General features: G+C 38.7%; 1 long non-coding RNA gene across 1 annotated transcript; it reads right to left on the bottom strand.

The window, feature by feature from the left end:
• Positions 1-2,792: 2,792 nt before the first annotated feature.
• Positions 2,793-12,480, bottom strand: LOC121649218. Its single transcript, XR_006012084.1, has 3 exons — positions 12,312-12,480; positions 3,794-4,023; positions 2,793-2,887 (listed from the first exon to the last, which is right to left on the bottom strand). It is a non-coding gene; the product is annotated as an uncharacterized LOC121649218 (long non-coding RNA).
• Between the last annotated feature and the right edge of the window lie 1,590 nt (positions 12,481-14,070).

The following is a 14,070-nucleotide window of genomic DNA, read 5'->3' as shown; positions in this document are numbered from 1 at the left end:
TCTGTCCCACATGGCTGGTAGGATCTGGCTGACTGATACGGTTCCGATCAGTCTGCCAGCTCTCTCTAAAATACTCCAGTTGCTAGGAACTCCAGTGTGGTCAGCACCTGTACGGGCACAGCCAGCGCATGGCTTCTCGCTGTGTTGCGCTCCAAGGCCGGCCGCAACTCAGTGAACCAAAAGTGGTAGATGAGGCAGTTGTCATCATGTGCCAATACATCCTCTCATTTACAATGGGTGTGTTAGTTGCTCATCAGTGTTAATTGTTCATGTGTCTCCAATGTGCACATCACTCGGTCTGAGAACTAACTGTTTTCATATTTATTTATTATAACAGTTTCCCAGCATCACCTCTAAGTGCCGCCAAAACATCAACAGCTGTAGAAACATGCGCATGCCAGCCATGAAGTTGGCTTGATGGTCATTTCACTCTTGATACATCTAATCTTTGCCGAGCATATGCCACATTTCTGTGCATACACACGCTTTGTACATGAGGCCCAAGGACTCAAACCAAACATCAAGAGATGATTTAAAATAACAAAAATGAAATGCAAAATGAACTGGCATGATAAGCAGTAAAGAAAAAAAAGGTGGCTTCATAAAAAATCATGATAAGAAGTCAGTTGTGTTCTAAAGTCTAGCACAGAACTATTTTTTTAATTCTGCTAAAATTCTGACCTTTACTATCTGCTACTGCAATCTCATTCACTCCCACCGAACCATATATACACCAAATAAAATAAGTTTATATGCACCCTTTTATTAGAACCGTTTTATTAGTATGTCTAGGCTATATGTGACAAAAAAGAAAAAAAAAAGTTAAACAAAAATTTCTGTTTTGAAAGAGCAATTCTATTCAAATGTGCCAATATAAAAATAAATTTAAACATGAGCTTATGAACCACTGAAAATCCAGAGGCACATTAAAAAACAACTGGACTTGCTGTACATTAACACAATGGCTCAGAACACACTAGAATTACTCAAAATAAGACAGTACAACGAAACAGACATTTGTTTTACTTAAGATTGCTGTGCAGAAAGAGTACAGGTATATTGCTAAGAGACTCTAGTTTCAGGCTGCTGCGTTGTTCTTCTGAAATGCACCCACAGACACTAAACTCTCCGTCTCTGATGGCGCACTAGACACATGTATTCTCAACATTAAGCTTCGACAGCTCAGGAAATCTTTCTTTGTAAAATTTCTACCATTGAAGAACCTCACATGGGTCTGGGTTGTTTGAAAGTCGGGAGCAGAGATATTCAGATATTTCTTCATCAACAGGCTTTGGCCCTCAAGTGAAGGAGGAATCTTTTCCCATTCTGTGAACTGATTTATTTTTTCTTTTTCACTGGTTACAGTGTGTCCTCCACTGGGAACATGTCAGAGCGCATGTTCTGAATGTTTTCTTTTGCACTTTTAGATGACATTAGAAATATTTTAATTTGTAAACACATCTACCTTTTGTCTTTTATTTTATGACTTTCTAATTTTAATCCTATTTTTAATTAGACTATGTAATTTATTTATTAAAAAATTTACATCATTGTTCAGCTTTCTGCTTCAACCTTGACTTGATAATTAAAACTTTTATCAGTTTAACTCCTTATCAAGCGGGGTCATTTTGGCAAATCGCGTGTAATATGACCTCTCCAAATTAGAATTACTGCTGTTATTGAACCCTCTGGATTGTAAGTACAGGCTTGAGCTCTTTGTAAAGGTAACACTCTCTAGTTTCACCCACAGCAATCAGAATCACTGTAAGCATTACTGGTAAAAAGTTATACACTTTAGAACACAGAGAAAAAATATTTTTTTTGTCCTAACCTAACCTGTATGGACAGAATGAGACCAATCTTGATTGGAAATATTGATGTTTGACCTATAGAGAGCCCTCAAAGGTAAGGAAAGTCAACATTTAAACTTTCTGCTTTTCTGTAAAAAAGGCTTTAGTGTTTAGCGCTGTGGTTGTTGCGTGTGAAAATGGTTTATATCATCGGAAAGACGAGACTTTGAGCTTTCATTTGATGTGTATATTGTGGACATTCATGACGGAGGGGCTTGCACACATGGCTGCAATGTTGTTGATTAGTAGTCATGTACCGGGACCGGTACGTCTGCATCGTAAGGGGTTAATTACGCTGTCTCTTGCATCACCATCTGCAGCAAACACATTTATTGAGCAAGGAAGGTTGCAATTCTGTACATCATATAAAGGGGTGTTGCTGTTTCGGTCATCCCCATCAGTTCTTCCAGATGGGAAACACTGGCAACTTCTGCAATTGAGAGGAATTCAGTCACTGTTTTAAAAGTGGCCTTGCTGAACTGTGTAATTCTTTCATACTGGTTATTGTCCATCAGTAAGGTGGAGATTTCCTCATACTGTTGCAGTTTGGAATTCAGCATGCCATAATTTTTAATTCATAATTAATTCTATCCGGTCTAAACTGATTGCTTTAGAGTTTTTCTTTCAGGATGTTTAGCAAACCCAAATGTTTGAAATATTTGTCCAATCTTTTTGCATTGATCAATAGTTTAGACAGCTTCTAGGTCTTTGCCAACACAATAGGAGCAAATGCACTTGACAACACAACGTTAAGGATGTCAGCATTGCAGTTTAACCTCGTACATCCACGTAATGCTCTGACATTGTTTGGTCCATGGTCAGTGAGAAACACAGCACAGCCAACTAGCAGCGATGAATCTATGCCAAATGTACAGAGTTTTTGCAACAGCAGGCTCATATGTTGCCAGCTGTGCTTCACTCACCACTTTCAAAAGGAGCTGAAAACAGCACCCTCGAGACCAGATTAAAGTCATCATTTGTGTAGTTGATAGTGCTGGATGTGAATGATGTTTTGTGGTAATCAGCAAAACCATCCCCTGTAACAACATCATGAGGACGAATGCCTTTACAGCACAGTTCAACACATTTTTCAGTAGTTTCGCGCTTAGTGTGCAGGAAGAATTGCTGTTTTGTCCCTGAAAAACAACTTCTTCTGACCAGGCAATATGGAGCAGGTGTGTCATCTCATCCCTAAAGTTTCAGATATGTGCCTGCTGTATACAAGCACTTTGCCACACTTGTCACATCATACAAAGTAGAGCTATTTATCTTCTTTGTTTGTAAAAATTTCAAAGTTTTTCAATATGCCTGATTTTCCTTTTCTATTGTAGACCACCACACTCAACTCCTAGGAAAGTTTGCTCATGCTAATACTAGCAGCTAATGGTCCTAAGAAATGAACATGTAGCTTCAACAGATCTGTAAAGTTATTCTAGAGATTGCACCTTTCTTTTTTTAAAAAAGAAGCTTTTGTGAAAATGTGAACAGGTGGAAAAGAATAAAGCAATTTTGTCCATATCTAAAGGCTCTTCAGCATTAGGAAAACAGCTACTGGCTGATTGCTCAATGACCACTCTGTAAGAAAAGTCTGATAGCTTTAGTGGATATTTTTCATGGGTTGCTGTAGATCCATTGTTCAACAGGTACAGAAGAAAAGACAGAAACTGATTGTGGAAGTAGGCAGTCATAATTTCCAACTAAGCATGCTGCTCCTGGCAAAACATGTATTTATTTATTGTGCAACTATGACGTGTTTTCGACAGTTATGGATATGCTTTGCTGTAAAAGGCTGCTCTCTGTTATTGTACTGAGTAGCTCATGGCCAAAGTAGTTATCAAGAAAATGCCCTGTGGTTTATGGTGATATTTACAGCAAACTTTCTTTATGACTGATTTCTTATTACAGTCACAAATCAGCAAAATATTCAATGCAGTTTGCATTACCTTATGTCGGCAAATTACTTCCATTTGCTCCAAAACCCCCAAGATCGATTAACTCTGCAAAGAGAAATAACCCTATTTGAAATATTCAAATGCAAGCTCTGCCCTGAAGGTAAAACAATCAAATAAATGTATTAGTTTGTGCTTCTCCTGTGCTCCTTTGCAGTTTTCCTTGTGATTCTCCCTTAATTCCCCAGGACTTGTGGTCTTTCTGGACGTTCAGAATCAGTCAGCTGCAGACATTAGAAACTTGTTAACTGATAGATGAAATGTAATTCATCAGGACTGACATCAAATCTTCAAAATGACAAGGCGTTGACAGGATATTAGACTTTATTGGCTAGGAGATGAATGGACCCAAGGAGTTTTTTGAAGGGAAAAAGCAGCCTCTTGAGAAATAGATCCTCTTATTTCAGGCACTGTGAAAAATTCCTATTAGAAAATAGAGCAGTTTTTCTTCACCACCTTAATTTACAGTTGGCAGGCAAGTGACCCACTATGCCTTAACTATGCAATCCAATTGCTTGGAGCCAGATTGATTTTAAAGGTAGAAAATAACAATGATAATTCCTTCACTGTTTTGGCAATTGTTGAGTACTTGAATACATCTCTTAAAGCATTAAGACCTTTATTAATCCATCACATAACTTGTGATGGATTTTTATTTTTGGAAATAATTTAAGTCTTTAGATAATTATTTTCAGTCAAATTATAAAATAAATAAATTTGAACCATTACAGCTCAGGAGTTTGCAGAAACATACATTTCAGGTGCTCAGACTTTGTTTAATGTGTTTACTGTTCACAACAAACAACTGATAATGCTGCATCTTGAAATTTACTTGAAACTTTTGTTTCTTAAAATCAGTAAAATATATAAAATACGTAGCTTCTTTTAGGCATTTTATGTGAATATATGTAGCTAGCACTGAGGAAACCTTACCAGATGAATATCCTGTTATTAAGTGAAGTCAGCAATGTGTGTTTGTCACCTTTTAGCTAAATACAAGTTATGTCAACATTAACACAAGTGTTGCTACAGAGTTTTTACTACGCACATTCCCGAAATATCATGTCGACACACTACAATAAGCAAAAAGAAAAAAAAATCTATGTCCATATGAAAAGGCACATTCATGACTAAAACACTGTCAGGATACCAAACCAAGAGATATGGGATTTAGTCCCTGCCTCTGAAGCCGTGTTTACATGTATCAGTGTCATGGGAGTGTCACATAACGATCTTACCCAACCATAGAAGGTACTAAATAGATAGTTTCAAATGAGAACAGGCATTGGTTTAAGTAAGCAGAAAACAGCCATGGCAGGACACAAAGGACAGTGGATCCAGTTTTAAAATCAAATCTTGTTCAGATCACAATGTCAAGAGAGAGGCACCGTAAAGTGAGTTTGTTTTATTTTCTGTTCTGTTCTCCTCTATTTTCTCCTTTTAAGAGTGAGATACAAATGATACGAATAGAAATTAAAATTGCAATGTTGTGATAGTTTTTTCCTTAAAAAAAACAAACAAACAAACAAAAAAACTAATAATAATTAATTAGAAGAAGATATTGCTTTGTTCCGGTGGGCGATGGCTGCTGGAATGATCTCCGGTACCTTTCTGATTTGCATTGGACATGATGAAGCTCCACACTGAATATACTATTGTTTTCTTGTGAAAAAATCGTTCATTTCTTTCAGCAGCTTGTGCAGAATTCTTCCCTCGGCCATTTAGCTCCAGTGGCTCCAGATTTATTCCCAGCACAGAACCAGCATTCTTGATCGGTTTGGCCAGTCTCTGAGTCTGCTGCCGCTGCAGATGGCAGCAAATCTGATTACCCACAACAGACTTATAGAAGACATCCAACATCTTGGTGCAGACCTTAAATGATCCCACTTAGAATCAATGCGTATTTAAGAAATTTCTTTAATTTTAGTTTAGGATGCTTTTCATTATATTTTAGTCAATAAAAGAGTCATTTTATTTTCGGCATGTTCATTTATCACTTTTTATTAACATTTTATCACAAAACAATCAATCAGATATGTCAAAATCCATTATTTGTGTGTCCGTCTGTCTGAATATGGAGGATGAACAGAGAACATTCAGTAGGTCGGGGAACCATAAGATTGGGATATACTTGCTGTTAGCGTATGTATCATGGCTGCCACACAGTCCTAGCATTCGTTTAGCACATAAGTCGCTTGTGTTGACAGGAGGTAATGTGTTGCAATATTGACTTGACCACCAGCAGAGCATGAACACAACAGGTCTGAAGCAAACACAGTGGCGGATAGTTTTGAAGACTGTCTTTCAGACTTTGCCCATAACTACCGGAATCTGTATGACTTTTTGATACCCGTTGCACAGTGATAAACAGTCATGCCTTAACAGTTAGCAACAAATTGGAAGTGTGTTGGGGGTTGATGAAATGCAATGTGACCAGTAGATTGACCATTTCACTATTTTAAAATTCAAGTGCTGTGTACTCCCCCTTGCAGTAACCTATAGTATGGAGTGTTTTTGCTGTGCCATGCTGCCGTCGCTTGCAGCAAGTATATACACAAATGTAGCGGAATGTTGACGTGTACGTTTGTGTTCACAGCAAGTATTTCCCAGCCGTAACACTGTCCATGCTTATGTACACACACAAGCATCTTCTCTGTTCTCACTGTGTGCCACTGTCACAAACTACTTGCTTCTGGCTATGACAATTGCACATGGGGTACTACATTTACAACAGCAATTGGTGGCTTTGCAGTATTTGTTTCTTGGACATATTTGACACCTCTTTCTCTTTTGTCGGTCCTGTGCACTTCTCTCCTGTGGCTGGGTTGCAGCTTTTGTCACTTCACACCTTCCCATTGCGTCAGTGATGTGGGTTGGTAGGTTTAGGGTACCTTCCAGTCGACTTCATGTGAGGAGTCAAAAGCTCCTTTGAAAATTCTTCAAGGAAGCGTTGCCATGCATTAGTGACACTTCTGTAAAATTCAGAATGCTGAGCATTGTGTTGAGGAGCAGAACAGCCTTTACCTTTTTTCTGACATAGCTGACCATGGTCATGATGGCATAGAACCCAAATTCAGTGCTGTGGACCCATCTGGACTTGGAAGCCTTCATTGCTGGAGGGATGTCTAGTTGGTTCTTTCCAACAACAGTCAGACCATTCTCCAGGAGATGCTCTGCAAGTGTCCTACTGGAGAAGACATTTCAGTGGTGATGTTGTGATCTGTGTGTCTGAATCCACTTCACAACTGATGGACAGCGTTTTCCCCCTAGATGTTTCTGGACTTCTTTGCCTTGGTTGTCTCCCTGTGTACACTATCCTATCAATTGCATATGTGGTGGGTGCATCACAAACATCACAAAGAAGAGGCGGTAGGCTCTGGCCCTCCTGTCATCAAAGTGCAAGAAACGACGAATATCTTAAAGTCTTTCAATTGCCATAGTGGCCTTGTACATTGGATTATGTAAAGAATTCCCAAAGAGCTCATGGATTATTACATCCCAGTTTTTATCACTTCCTGCAAGAATGTTTGCTTATATTTTTCCACTCTTTTCGTCTGTCTGTTGATACTCTTTGTCCCTCGATGTTTGTGCATGTCACTTCCTCTTCTATTATATTTCATTAGTGATAAACAGCTTCTATGCATTAATTGAAGAAAATGGTGCTAAACCCAAGTGCAGACCCTGACTGACTTCTCAGAATTTTTGTGGTTCCAGATTTCCAGGTGGCCTGATATCTCTAGGTGGCCTGGCATCTCCAGGTAAGACAAAAGTCAGATCCCGAGTCAGTCCCTTTGATGGGCTCTTCATCCCACCTTTCCAGAATCCTTTTTCAGGTAATGTCCTCAGGAATCCTAGTTGGCCTCCTAGCAGCCATGATACTTGAGATGAGAAAACACAAAAAGGACAGACTTACATGCGTACACAAACATCATTGAATAATCAATAATAATATAATAGGCTACCTAACAGGTTTGGTTTTATTACAAGGAAGTTATAAATATAGTAAAAGCTTCACTCTCTACACAACAAATGCAGTAATGCTAGCTACCTTACTAAACTAGCTAACATTAAATTACTAATGGTGTTAGCTAACAACAAAGTAGGCTAATTTGATGTCAATAAGACTAACGTTATACACAGAAAAGTCATGGATGTGGAAACTCAGTTCATAAATGAAGATGATACTTATATGTATGTTGCTATGTAAAATTGACCTCCTTGGTGGTGAGACTGCTGACATCAGATGTGTAATTTTTAAGGATGTCTCTATGCCAATTTGTTCTGTCCGATACCCATTCTGATACCTGGGGTTTAGGTATCTTCCAATATCGAGTGCCAACCTGTATTATTTTATTAAGAGGCCGATAAATTCTATTTCATTCTCCAGCTTCACTTGATAGTGACATGAATCTGATTGACATGAAACTGATAAATTTTTGCTATTGCTATCGCGTCCAATAACAGTACTGTGGGTTAAATATAGGATGAACCACAAACCGCTAATTTGCTCCTTATCAGATGAACAGTAAACAAGCGCAACAAGAAAGACAGTGCTAGCAACAGAAAAGCTGATCAAGGAACAGAGAGGGAGAAGAAACAGAAGCGAAGGGAGGAGAAGGTATATTAGTACAGAACTGCAGGAAAAGTTTTTTTCATTTTTTTCTTTAAAAGAAGAAGTGCTGGTTTTGAACTCTCTCAAAAGTGTGGGGGATGAGGGAGTGTTAATTCCATTAAAAAAATTAACGCAATTAATTACACAAATTATTAACTGCTGTTATTTACAGTATATTTGTGACCCTTGGCTGGGTCACACCACTTTAAAAAAAACAACAAAAAACAACAACATAGGTTTAAAGGGTCGAGTGGAGAGCAACACTGTGACACCAGGAGGAGGCAAAAAGATAGTTTGACCAAATTTATTGGTACGTAAGGAAATCCAGAGAAAATACAATAAGGTCCCACAGTGGCTACAACAGTTACAGCCCTCAGTCAATATGTCATCACTGAACCCTGGAGAATGGCTCCATTACATGGCCTTCTTGATGTGGCCCTGTAACGTGAGCTGGCAGCAGTATCTGGTTCCCTCTCAATAATGTGTAAACAACAAATAAAGTGCTCGCTGTTGCTGCCCTCTTCCACACCTGGCCACGTCACCCTCTGCCTCTGGGTCGGATACGAAAACGCATTCCAAATCCTCCGCCTTAACAGGGGCTGTTAATCCAGGACAATAAATTCTACAATGATGTCTATTATCGCGGTGGCTTTCTGGCTTTCTTCTGCAAATTCCTGACATTTTCTAAAAACATTTGCCAGTGTTTATTATTGCTGCATTTTGTTGTGCCTTTCCTTTAAGACAACAAACTTCTTGTGCTTTTTCACATGCTGACCCAAATGGTTTATAAAGTTGCTGGTGTTAAATTTAGCAGGATTCGTGCCGCCTGTGGAAACGTCCGCCCTGCATATTAGGCCATGTCGCTGTTTTGCTAGTGGGATTTTCTAGTTAGTAAGGACGCAAAACTACTAACATACTGCTAATGCTACATGTTAGCACAACAGTGACTCACGTGCAGCTGCTTCTCCGTCTACCAACTCAAAACACCGGTCAAACAAGACTGCGTAACTGCCTGTGTATGTGTGTGGCTGTGTTGGGCAGGAAACTAAAAGAATTGTGATTCAGTTTCCGTGGTATTGGATAGTATTTAGACAGAAACACTCACAGATACCAATACCCTTACTTTTGGCCAGATCGGCCAGTATTTCCAATGCTATTGGTATCTGAACCTTTCTAGTAATTGGGACAGTAAATGTATACTGACAGTCAGAGCTGATAAGAATCAAAGGTACGGTGTACATTTTAGGACATCCCGTAGTCAGAGTCAGGTGTCAGGTGTCAGGACAAAAGTCATCAGGTTTCAGGAAAAAGTTGTCAGAGTCGGAGTCAGAAAAAAAGTTGTCAGAAAAAAAGTTGTCAGAGTCGGAGTCAGAAAAAAAGTCATCAGAAAAAAGTTGTCAGAGTCGGAGTGTGTCTCAAACCGCGCACTTCTATACTTCCAACACTACATTTAAGTGCTTAGTGCACTGACACAGAAATTTCAGTCATCTTGCTGACCTAGCGGAAGAGAAGGGACTTTCAACCAGTTTTTCAAAGCTGAATAATGGCAACTACTGACTCAGCTGAAGCGATGCAGGCGATGGCTGCTTTCTACTGTTGTATGAAGTTATTTAATCATAATTCTAATATAAACTGCAGCATGCTTTTTATCTCTTCAATCCCTGATGACAGTTATGGATCTGATCATTTGTTGGAGGCTGCAGTAGAGTTAGCAACGTAAATGTTAGCAGTTTTATAACCGATTTTGCGGATGTAGATGGGCTATAAGTGTTAAAAATAATTAATGCTATAGGTTCCGCATGTTTATTCATAATTGTTGAACCTCCAGATTAAGCACTGCGGGGTCTCTGGTGTAAACGAAATGGTCCTTGATCTGAAAACTGATTAGGAAACATCGCTGGTTTAGAAAACTGTCCGGTTTCCATGGTACCTCTGACTAAGTCGTAGCTGATTGTACATCACTTTAGATAAGCATCTGCAAAGTACCCATAAAGTACATATAAATATATATATTAATGTTTGTTTTTATATAAACTGCCATTGTGTGTTCATCGTAGAACACTGTGGCATCAAACTAAGCCAGCAGTGGCACTGAGGCACCTGAGGGCTTGGACGTTGCTGTGGAGAAGAGGAGGCGGCAAAATTTTAAATAAAATGTTTTCTGCATCCCTGTTTTAGCGTCTTCATTACTGCATTTCATATTTTAAATGATTTCTAGTATAATCGGTTTCCTGTTGCCAGACGTGAACGGTATCAGTGTAAACACCAATGAAAACAGATGTATAATGTAACGTACTTTAATTCAGTGAAGATTTCTTTGCATATTTAAAAGCTGTTTTATTAGTGTTTTAAATTGCACTTTAGGTATGGGGGAGACATGTGCTGATGGTTTCTATTGTTATCTACTGAGATAGATTAATACAGTGGAGGCCACGGTTCTTTGTTTCACAAATGAGGCCTTTTAAAAGGCATTTAATAGCATAAAAGTATGATGACATGCAAACACGTATGTTAATGTGATTTTAGATTTTGGAAGAACTTGGACGGATTGTCCTAAAAAAAAGTATATTAACGGAGCGGCGCTGCTATTAGGCAGCATGTAGGAGGGTCATATACCTTAAAATAAATAAGCATACGTTCTAATTCATGTGCAGCCCGAGGAGGATCCTGCGTTGGATGCGACAAAGTTTACAGGTGGGGTTAAGTAAGGAGTAAACAAAGTAAAATCAAGAGTTGGAAATTCCTTCTGTAAATTAAGGCAGCAGAAGAATCATCGTCAAATAGTGTCATTACAGAAGGTAGTGCTTAGTGTGTACTACACACTACCTTCCAGTGCACTCATGTAAGTGCACGGTTTGAGACACACTTCGACTCTGACAACTTTTTTTCTGACGACTTTTTTTCTGACTCCGACTCTGACAACTTTTTTTCTGACGACTTTTTTTCTGACTTCGACTCTGACAACTTTTTTTCTGACGACTTTTTTTCTGACTCCGACTCTGACAGCTTTTTTTTTGACTCCGACTCTGACAACTTTTTTCCCGACTCCGACACTGACATCTGACAACTTTTTCCTGATACCTGATGACTTTTGTCCTGACACCTGACTCTGACTACGAGGATGTCCTAAAATGTACACCGTACAAAGGTTCTTAGGAGATCCCATAGGAAAAATGCTTGGGGTCATTTTTGGGGTTGTAATACAAAAACTGTAATTTCTTACAATTAATGATTTCTTTTTTTTTTTTTTTTAATGCAATGGCCTCATGTCACAAACATGTTTTATGAAGAATACCTGGAATATGAAATATAAAAGCTTTTAATTTCAAAGATTTTGTAGATTAAAAACCAGCGGGGTCATTTTTGACTGATCTGTTTTCTTGCTGATCTTTGAGGTACTTGTATTCCTTTACTATGTTCACTTTTTCTCACAATGTAAACAGTGTTTTCTTATTGCTCCTCCTGAAGTCAACAATCATCTTGTGTTTTGTTTGTATCCAAGATGAGGTGATTGTTTCCACACCATCTCACAAACTCAGCTTCATGTCCCTCATGATAAACCTCACAACTGCATCAGAGACATCAGAGTATTTCTGTGAATGACCGGACTCGGAGTTGTAGTGGAAGTCTACAGTGTAAAGAGTCCCTTGTAGTGCTTCTGTGTTGTTGACCACCATTACAGATGCACAACTTTTCAGTCTCACAAACTGTGGTCTGTTTATTACATGCAGGTGGTGGTGTAAGGTATCCACCTGGAATTTATGGAACTTGTATTGTATTAAAAGCACTTGAGAAATCAAAGAACATGATCCTCAAAGGGCTCTATTATGCAGGTAGATGTGTCTTCAACTCCAAGCCCATTACACATGCAAACTGTAATGTGTCCTTAAAGGTGTTTACCTGCTTATTAAGACTCACTAGTAACAGCCTCTCAAGAACTTTCATGATGTGAGGTTTTAGGGTGACTGGTCTGTAGTCATTTCGTTAAGATGGTTGGGAATTTTTTAGGGACTGTAAAAAGGCAAGGTGTTTTCCACAACACAGGAACTTCTTTTCTGACTCAGGCTGGTGTTTAAAAGGTGCTAAAGAATCCAACACACTTGTTCTGAGCAGGTTTTCAATCCTTGGGGCCGACACCATCTTCGCCTGGAGCCTTGTTCTGGTTCATTCTCTCCAGTTCTTTCCTCACCTGGCTGCAGGAGACAGACAGACTTGAGGTGGAGGCAGAGGAGGCCTCACTATGTTCTGAAGTTGAGGGAGATAAGGCTGTATTAAAGTCCATGCATTCTTGGCAAGTGAGAGCAAATCTAACTAAAACAAATACATATAATGTATTTATAAGAAGTTTATAATTTGATACAAAATTAATGTAATTACAGTAAAATTAGAGGCAAGTGAAAATTTTAGCAATCTCTGCTGTTTTTTTGTAAAACAAACTGCAACAATTCCACACTGAACATCCCATGAGCATCAGTAAATATTCCCTCCTCTATGCGGAGATGTTAGATGCGGCATGCACAACATTAAAAAAACACAGAAGCAAACACAGCACACAGCTGTAGCAAACAGTAGTCACCTGCTCGAAAAATAAATCTCTACTAAAACTGGCAAACTGATCTACAGTATTGTCCATTGCATCATCGATAAATAAGCTGTTTTTTTGGCAAATCAGTCATGGGAATGTATGATCATCATTAACTCATGTTAATCTTTGGCATTTAGGGAACAGGAAGGCATAATCTTCATATGCTATGCATCTTTGTTATCACCTTTTCTAGAAGATTTATGGCAGAAAATGGTTCTTGAGGCAGGGATGAGTCACACAGGCAGGCCAGCCAAGTAGGGGAACATGAAAATGGCATTTTTAAAGACTAAAGAGTCATTGCTTCTCTCTATGTGCTTCTATTTTCAAAGATCCATTAAGCACCGTGGGCAGAGGGGGGTTAGACTTTAAACACCCTGTGTCCTCCATTATTTCAGTCTGATAGCACATATATGTTACCTGCTGAGGGGAAACAATGAAGCTTGTAATGGGTACACAAACATGCTGAGGTGACCTGCTTGCCTTCTTGCATGCCTCTTCAATGATACTTCTGTCTTTTATTCTCATTATAATAGAAATAATATTCTCTCCAGGCAGCCATGAAACTGGGGAAGATATTAACTAGGAAAAAAACTTACTCTGCTGGAGTTGGTTATATAAAAAATGACATTTTCCTATTAAGGAGTATGTTTGTAGGTTTTTTTGTGTTCCAGTGTTTGAGAAAACTATTAAAACTGCATGAAGAGGCATCCAGATTTAGAGCTGAATGAGGATGTATATATATATATATATATATATATATACACACACATATATATATATATATACTGTAATTACTGTCACATCTACTGTGGTAGTTTGCACTGTGGATGTCATGATCAGAACCAGTAGAGAGTGCCCCACGTGAGACATGACTAAAATCACTGCCCTTCTCTCTATTCTAGATTTCTGTACTTTCATTTCTCATGACAAGCTTGATTCTGTTTGGTCTCAGATGGGCTTAAAATTATTATCCAGTTACACTTTTCATGTGATCTCCAGGACCTGTCTAGAACTGCAGACTTCTTATAGAGTTTGGTTTGGAAATAATTTCTCCACATCTCATTTTAAGTTTAG

Source organism: Melanotaenia boesemani, chromosome 11 (genome assembly GCF_017639745.1).
Source record: "Melanotaenia boesemani isolate fMelBoe1 chromosome 11, fMelBoe1.pri, whole genome shotgun sequence".
In the NCBI taxonomy this organism is placed as follows: Eukaryota; Metazoa; Chordata; class Actinopteri; order Atheriniformes; family Melanotaeniidae; genus Melanotaenia; species Melanotaenia boesemani.
The sequence above is the reverse complement of the archived record's forward strand: the minus strand, read 5'-3'. Positions and strand labels throughout refer to the sequence as shown.